Source organism: Hevea brasiliensis, chromosome 4 (assembly GCF_030052815.1).
Source record: "Hevea brasiliensis isolate MT/VB/25A 57/8 chromosome 4, ASM3005281v1, whole genome shotgun sequence".
Classification (NCBI taxonomy): domain Eukaryota; kingdom Viridiplantae; phylum Streptophyta; class Magnoliopsida; order Malpighiales; family Euphorbiaceae; genus Hevea; species Hevea brasiliensis.
In genome coordinates, this window is record NC_079496.1 from 14,872,510 (window position 1) to 14,882,292 (window position 9,783).

The 9,783-nt window shown below is 25.7% G+C and overlaps 1 pseudogene; it reads right to left on the reverse strand.

Annotated features, from left to right (window-relative positions):
- Positions 1-670: 670 nt before the first annotated feature.
- LOC110642893 (alpha-copaene synthase-like) lies at positions 671-7,945 on the reverse strand (annotated as a pseudogene).
- Between the last annotated feature and the right edge of the window lie 1,838 nt (positions 7,946-9,783).

The following is a 9,783-nucleotide window of genomic DNA, read 5'->3' on the forward strand; positions in this document are numbered from 1 at the left end:
TTAAAATTAATTAAATTAAAATTAAATATGAAAGAATTTATTTAATTCATTTTAAAAAAATTTAAGAATCTTGAAGGTAAAATAATAGCTTGGAAGCATATGTTGCTCCTTATTCCCTCGGACACTAGGGTATTTTTTTTCTTTTTTTTTTTTTTTTTAGAAAAGAAGCCAATTCAAGGGAAAATCAAGAAAGTAAAGATCTAAGATCAGCAAAAACAAGAGAAATTCCCAGATACCGAAAAAACCTCTTTAGCTAACTGATTAGCTCCTTTTGGAATAAACTTGAACTGAAAATTATCCCCGTTAATTAAACTTATAGATTCAATTGCAATTTTTAATTTTTAAAAACTGATGATTAATTAAATCAATATATTTTTTAATTTATTATATAAAAATATTGTTATTACGCTGATATTTTTATTTTTGAAATTGACTGGATCATCAATCACCCCTCACAGATTCTCCCAAGACTCGCTTAATATCGCGTTCATGCCATATATAACACATCAAGATTGTATGTCCCTGATCAGCAGCGGTTTAAACAAAGCCATATATTCGATTCCAAGCAGAGTGCAAAACCCAGCAACTAAAAACCAAGACGCATGAACAGGTTCGGCCTTATTATATTAGAGTGCATAAGTAATTAATTCATACATCAATACCAACAAGATTTAACTAGCAGTTTCCGATTCGGCTTTATTCAAGTGCATAAATAACTAATTCATACCTTCATCGAACCCATACATGCATACTTTGTTTTATTTTATTTTCTTTCATTCATTTATAGATTATAAGAGAAATTAAGACTATTCAGAGCACAGGGTCCTCGGCAATGAGGCAACAGAGTCTTTTAAAAGGTGTGAATTAGTGTATCCATCATCATCCTTGTATATGACATCTATTACCCGTGCAAAATTCAGAATTCTCTCCAAAAGAATTATTGGAACTGGGGTTGGCTTCAGGCACTCTTCATTTATATCTTTCCATGCATTTGCAACCTCCTTGCGAAACAATTTAACCACCTCAGCCTCTGGAACGCCGTATTCTTTGATGTAGCATTCAACTGCTGAAGCAACAAGCTCTCTCTTTTGCTCAAACTACATACATATGGAATAAAATGTGTTATATTAAAATATCTTCAAACAACATTAACAAGTTTTGGCTCAATGATATTAAAGTGTTGCAACATTGTGAAGTCTCAAGGTCCAAGTTAAATTAACCCAAAAAAATATATATATTGCTTCAAATAAAAATATAATTTAGAAGTATGGCATAAGATGCTCATTTTTAAATACCTCGTGGGATTCTATGTCATCCATGAGTCTGCAGATAATTGATGAAGCTCTAACACTCTTAGGGTCATTAGACACCCACTCAAAAGCATCCTCTGATGCTAGTTTTCCCATGCCAAGGAAAGAAGCTGTTGCAAGCAATGGGTAACAGGTACTTGCCAGTGAAACTTGCATATACTCCTCCATTGTGGGAACGTACCCTTCCTTGCGCCACATGGCTTCAGTAAAGTAGCATCGGATTGCTCTCTTCATCTGTCACAAGTATATATATACAACCAAGTCCAATAACAAAGTTGTTTATTAATAATTCAAGTATGAATTTTTAGAAATTAAGCATGGATATCACTTACTGCTTCTTTCCCGTAAATGTACACAAGATGATCTTCCTTCTTTTGCCATGCTCTCTTCAATTTCATTGAAGACATCAATGAGAGTGCTATAAATCATTTTCATGTACTCTGGAAGTGTATCATTGGCCTTAATATCCCACCTAAAAAGCAAGCCTTTCTCATCAACTTGATTTGTTATGTGGTTAAAATCAAAATTATTATGATGTGAGACAATAACCTTTGTGTAGCTTCCGTAAGGAGTTCAAGTTCTTCACACGTGGCATAGTTATCATAAGTATCATCTAAAATGGATGCCATGGATATCACCTTCGTTACGATCTTCCTTCTAAGTGAATACTGGGGCTCAAAGTACACTCCAACAATCCAGAAAAAGCACTCCACTATTCTGTCTCTTACATAAGGCAGCTTTGCCTTGAAGTCCAAACATTTCCTCCACCTGAGGAACAAGTTTTAATTTTCTTAAATATTCCTGAATCCAATTACCATAAAGTACTTCCAAGGAATTAATGTGCCAGAAAAATTAAGTAAGAGAACTTACTCTATGATGACACTTAGTTCCTTCTGATGCTGTTCCTGTAACCTGTTGAAATCTAACTTGGCAAACTGTAATAATGTTGTGTTGTGTGATTTATCCCTTGCGTAGGCATCGATATAGTACCGTGCCTCTAACCTTGGCACACATTTGTGAATGGGGCTGTTCAGGGCATGGTTCACTTGCTGTGCAAGATAAGGGCTTAATTGAGGCAGTTCTGAGTGAAGATTTGTGGTAGTGAAAGTTATGGCTTCGTCCAATATATACTCTCCTCGTATGCTAAGATGTGCAGCCTCGTATAAACTAAGCATACCATCCACATCTTCAATCAAGGACTCATTGAACTTTCCTTCACTGTCTTTGAATTTTTCGAATATATCTGCACCGCAAAACAATATAATAGGCAATTCATAATCTCTTACTTGAAGAACAATTGAAAACCAAGTAATTTACATTTATTAGTTATAATATTACCACATGAAACTTTATTCCCTTGCTGTCTAAGAAGTCGAAACCAAAGAGCAGCAGTATACAGATCATTGCCGTCAACGGAATACTCTTGGCAGATTTTTTCTAATGCATTTTCAATCTCACCCGTAAAATGGTAAGCAATGCCTATACGTTGCATGGTATTAATCAAGTGTAATTTCTGGGAAAACTCATCAATATCGTCCTTTAGCATTCTTGTTATTTCTTGTTTCAGTTCATGTTGTTGTTGGATTGAAGGATCCGCAGTCTGAAAAGCAAATTTAAAAAAAAAATGTTTAACATATGTGGTACAAAAATAACACTCGATAATAATAATAATAATAATAATAATAATAATAATAATATTATTATTATTATTATTATTATTATTATTATTATTATTATACCTTAGAGTGATCAGAAACATGTGTGAGGAAATATCTCCCCAGATTGCAGGATGATAATTAGCAGAGTTGATGCGATTGATGCCAGAAGCAGATGAAGCTGAAATTTCAGCTGACATTATTTCCTTTATGGAAGAAAAATCTCTATGGAATTTGGATATATATGCCTTTTGTTTTTCAATTGCCTGAGTGATTCAAAGAGCTTCTGGGCATGGTATTTATAAGGAATCCTAAGATGTGTACTATAGAAGAATTACATATTTATTATATTAAACTATGGCACAATTAAATATAAAATACCAAATATTTGTGTAATTTTATAATTTTATTCAAACATTTCAATCTTAGATTAAGTATGCTAACCTTTTACATTTGGTGTAATTATAGTGAAAATTTAAATTTAATTTAAAGAAATTTAAATTTTATTTGCTAAACTTGTAACTATAATAATAAAAATATTATAATTATAAATTTGGTTAATAAAATTTAAATTTATATAAAGTAATTTTAAGTTTTCCTATAATTACACCTAATTCAAAAAGTTGAAATACTTAATTTAAAATTAAAATATTTAAATGAAATTATAAAATCACACAAATAATTAAGTGTTTTATGCCCAATTGACCTAAAACTATTCAGAAAATTAGACTAGAGATATTTAAGTGGTTTCTTTTTTTTTTCTTCTAATGTTTCCTTTCTAGATATGATGGCATTAAAGTTTTTTTTTTCCCACCAATAACCACATGACTACATAAAAAGACAGTAGATTTAAATACATCATATGACGTCTATTTTAAAAATCCACATAATAATTTCTTGAAAAATCACTATAACTAATATAAACTTTAATAACATTTTTTTAACATTTTCTATATAATATTAAAATAATAAATAATATTAAGATAATATATTTAAATATTAAAATAATATATAAAATAATAAATAATATATATAATATTATATAAAATATATATATATAATAAATTGGTGATTTAATTTTTCCTATTAATTTCAATTGATTAATTAAATTAAATCGAAAATCAAAAAATATTAGAAAAAGATAATCAAAACAAATTGATTCAACCAAAAACTAACCAAATTGATACTTTAATTAATTTTTTCAACTCAATTGAAAACGACTCATCCTGGTTATAGACAAAGGCAAACCCAGCCTTGAGCTTAGGGAGCCTTCACACCCCCCAAAAGAAAAAAAAAAAAATATATATATATATATATATATATATATATATATATATATATATATATATATATATATATATTTATAACTTTTAATTCACGAATCTAGTTTTAGGGGTGTACAACTAGAGCTTAGCCCCTCAATTTTTTTTAATAATTAAATATATTTTAACATTAATACGGTGACTTTTTTAATAATAATAATAATAATAATAATTTATGAAATTGAAATATCTTGAAGTGAATAAATTAAGAATAAATTTCATAATAAGATTAAAAATGAAATTTTCTTTTACTGTTTATTAGTATATATTGAAAAAGAAAGTGTTAAAAAATTTATTATAAATCCATTTATATATGATTTTTATGGTTTAAAAAAGTGATGCACTCTTTATATATATGATAGTGAAGATAGATTGCTATGAAGAATTTAATGCTATATTATTTGACGTTGAGAGTTTGTTAAAATTTAATATGGCTATTTAAGTTTTTTTTTTTATTTAAGTACTTAATAATATAATTTTTTAATAAAAACTTAAATATTATAATTTAAATAAAAATATATATATATATTATTAAAATTATGTTTGAATTTATATTTTTAATTTGTAATTTATTTTTTAATAAAAAATTATATTATATAATAATAAATTAGAAAAATAAAAACAAAGTACAATCCGTGTGGAAAAATTAGTCCCGGCCCGCTTTCCAGTGAGAAAGTTTCTACCCCACCTTGATGGAAAAAATTTTGGCCACCTCCTTATTTAATCCTGTGCCAATTATTAGCAGGGTGAGCAGATTTTAATTTAAATTAAAAAATTGAATAGAATTAAATTAATTAGGTTCAATTGGTTTGATTTTATATTATAAAAATTTTAATTATTTCAGTTCAATTTTAAAGAGAAAAAATCAGTTAAACTGAACTAAACTGAATAATAATTTTATATATTAAAATCAAACCAAATTGAATCGAATCGATTTTTAAATTGATTTATTTTTATGAAAAATTTATGAATCATATTTAATTTTATATATATAAATTGTTTAATTTCATTGATTAATGGTTATTAAATTCAAATCAAAGCCAAAATTAGATCAAATAATTTGAAAATCAAGTCTAAATTAAAAAAATTAATAAAAATAAAATCGATCAGTTTGAACCAAATCGAATCGAAATAGAATAATTCGATTCGATTTGATTTTTCATCCATTTCAATTCGATTTCTAAATTATGTAATTGGTTTTTATAATTTAATTTAATTCGGTTCGATTTAAATCGAATGCTCACCCCTACTATTAGCTACAGTGAATTTTACTTTTCCTTATACAGATATATATAAGATTTCAGAAATCTTGGTGAGGATTCTATAAGTTGGAGTTGTAACTTAGATTGTGATATATATATATATATATTCTCTATAAAGATATATATAAGATTTTAGAAATTTTAATTGCGGATTTTATAAATTGGAGTTGTAACTTAGATTGTGTTAAATATCTATACAAGTATTCTAAAAAGGTTAGTATGTAGAATTTCTTTTATAGTACTATCACGTAATATTTTATTTTATAGTATTATCACATAACATTATCTATTATAATTAAATTATTATAAATTATTTAATAGTCATTCTCTTAATGTTATAATAAATAAATATTATTATAAAATAAGTTATAATATATTAACATATGTTTATATGTTTATACTTATTACATATATTTATATCTATATTAGATATAGATAGATTTTAATTATTTTTATATGAAATTTAAATTAAAAAGTTTGAGAGATAAAAAGTAATAAAAATAAAATATAAAATAATTAATAAAAATTTAAAATATTATATTATTTTTATTTATTAAAATTAAAAAAATATATAAATAAATAAAATTATTAATAGTTACGTTGGAATAGCAATTTTCTAATTTAAATAAAAAGCGAAATCAAATGATATGGGAAGCTATTTTTAGAAGATATTCGGTTTTTTTTTTAATAAAGAAAGATAATCGACTGTTGTTGAACCGTCTAAATTCTAGGTCAAAATTGTAATAATATTGAAGGATAAAAGCCAATTGTTGCAGTCTTTAATGCTTAATTAGATATCATTAAATTATTATTAAATTTGGCAAATTAAATTAATTTATTATATGCATCCCAAATGAATTTTGATGTATTACAATTTCACCTCAAAAATTTACAAAGTTACAATTTTTTTTTTCTCTATGCTCTTTGTATGCTAAATTTTTCTCCGACTCCACTCTTTTCTTTGTGTTTCCTCCCAAAAAAATCCCAATTATACAAAAAAATTCAATTAAACATTAAAATAAAAATATCATCAATTTATTTTTTTTAGTATCTCTGAGTTTTTATTAAAATAAAAACGAAATCAATAAGTTCAATAAATACTTGGCAATCCCAACGCCAAAAAATATATGCTTTTTGAAAATATTTTCTTTGGAGAAAAATATTTTAATTTTTTTTTTTAAATAAAGACTTGATTATTATTTTTTTCATAAAGTGTTTAGAATAAAAATGTAATATATCTAGCCCTGTCACCAATCTGATTGTAGTTCAAACCCCCTCGGAACTGCCTGTCTTGATTTACCTAAAAGGATGAGCTAGAATCAGAACTGTGAATTCTCTCCCAAGATTTTATTTCAATTTATGTCTTGATCTCATTTTCAGTTTGATCTGATTCAAATTTAATGGTTTATATTTTTTTAAATTTATTAATTTTAAATGAAAAAAAAAGTAATTCATATCGAAATCATCCAATTCAATTCTAATTCAATTACAAGTGTGACTGATTCCGGTTCTACACGGGCACATGGTCGGTCTAAGTATGTCATTTTAATTTACCAACTCTTATGCACTTCTGTTATTTCATATGTCTCAATTTTTAAATTTGTGTCAAATTAATTTTATTTAATAAATTTAATATCAATTTAATTGTAAAAATTATTTTAATATTTAACTAAATCATTCTTAATTTATTATTTAAATAGTTTTTATATAATGTGCGCGGATGGAATTCATCCCATCATGTATTTTTTTTTTTGTTTTTTATTTAAAAATAATTAAAAATATGAAAACAAAGAAAGATTCCAATTAAAATATTTCCATGAAGAAATTATTAATTATAAGTTAAAAAATTTAAAGATTAATAACATGATAAGAAAAAAAAAAAAAAAAGTGTCAGCCATAGGTTTGATGCAAAAAAATTCAGAAAATGAAAATATTTTGTAGTTCACTTTAAGGGTGCTCCACCATGCACACTGATTGGAGCTAGTGGGGTTGGGGGCAAGTGTTGAGTCTGTGATTTGTATAGGGTAGGTAAAGGTGAGTTGACCATTGCAAACCTAGCCACAAATCCACAAAGAAATGCACAGTTTCCATCGCAGAAGTTGATTAGCACACAGAAGAGGACGATAACTGGAGACAAAGGATTTGTACAACACGTCAATGAAGAGAAGTAGGGAGATACTACGAGCATCAAGACGACTGATTGCGTACATGCCAGTGACGCATGGCACCCGTTGATGCCGATAGATGGCAGCAGAGGGAGGAGGCTCATCATCACTTTCGAATTGTGGATCACGGCAACCCGCCTGGCGGGTTTGGGGAGCTAAGGTGATGGAGTGGGCCAGGGCACCTGGGTTCCGGCGATTAATTGAAGGTTCTGATTGGATCAAAATTGGCATTTTAAGGATTTTCTCCGTTTTGATTTAATTTTAATTTTGGTTTGATTTCAATTTAATTTATTTAATTTTGATCAAATTTAATAATTAACATTTTTATAAATTTTTTATTTATACAAAGAAAAGATGTGATTTGTCTAAGAATTAAATCAATGATTTCAATTTGGTTTCAATTCGATTTTATATCAATTTTAATCAATATAATTTTGATTGATTTACTTCAATTCTGATTTAAATTGATTCAGCTCTAATTCTATTTCAATTTGAACCGATTTGCTCCGAGTTGTATATTTAGAAATTGAGAGGTAATATGGAAATTAAAACTCATCCTTCTCCCTCTTTTTTTTAGAAATAAAATATAAAATTTTTATTAAATAGAGATAAAATATAAATTTAAGCACAAAATTTTATACTCTTATAATTTTGTATAAAAAAATTTAAGATAAATTATTTATGTAAAATATAATAGTAATTATTTTAATTTGAAGAATTTGATCACATTGACAGAACATTTATGTTAGTCATTTAGTAGTAAGTACGTTTCACTTAAAGGTAATCTATTACTGTTTTACTCTATAATATTTATACAAATTCAATATAAAAATCATCAAATTTTGATATATTTATAAAGAGAAAATGCCACCAAATTCTAATATGCTTATAAAGAGAAAATTTATACTTTATAACACTCAAATCTAAATATGAAAATAAAATATCTGACAACTATATGATAAAAAAGAAAAAAATATATATATCATTGTAAATGGAAGAAATAACAGATCATTGCAAAGGAGAGATAATAAATTCTCCCTAACGAGAGGATAAAACTCAGATGATGCGAAAATAAATATAAATTTATTTTAAAATTATATAAATTTTAAGATTATTAAAAAATATATAAAATAAATATAAAAATATATAAATAAAAAAGTGAACCACTGGTGAAAATATTTATCAATAGTCCTTGCAAAGAGCTTATAATGAGAAGGAGAGAAAGGAAAGAGAGAGAATTTAGTGCGATCTTTCTCCTTTTACGGCTATGTAATTAGCAAATTATGTAAAAATGATATGGGCAACCTCTGTATTGGATTGAGTGTCGACTTCTAATAAATATAATCTCTTTTTTAATACTAAAGAAACTTAATAATTAACTAATGTCACAATAATAATAATAATAATAATAATAATAATAATAATAATAATAATAATAATAATATGTTATCTTAAATTTTAAAAAATGTGTTTTTATTTTGAAAAAGTTTAGAAAAAATACATCATTCTTAATTTTTAGAATTAGATAGTGAAGATTTTTCTTTAATTGATATCTTACTCTAATAATAAAGATAAAATTATTTGAAAGTGAATGCTAAAATTTGACTATAATTACAATCCTTTCCACTTTTTTTTCTTATTGCATGTCATTATGTGATTTTATCACTTGATAGATTTTTTTTATTATTATTTTAATGAGTTTGTCACATTTTAGCCAAAAAAAAAAAAAGTTTTTCTTTTGAAAAAAAAATCACTTTTAAGATTTCTTTTTGAAAAGGACTTAATTTTTTTTTTCCTTCAATGAAAACAATATTTTTATTATTTAATTTTTCTAACATGCTAATCAGTTTCAATTTGTTATAAAAATATCACTAAATTTTATTTTTTTTTCAAAAAGTCACCATAACATATTATAAGGTTAACCAGTTCCCAAAGAAAATTAACTTTTTGTCCTCTTTCACCTTGCTCTTTTCTCATTTATATCCTTCTCTACTTCTTTAATCAAAATAAAATCAAATTTATAATATAAAATTTGATATATTAAAATTTTGTAGCATAATAAATATAGA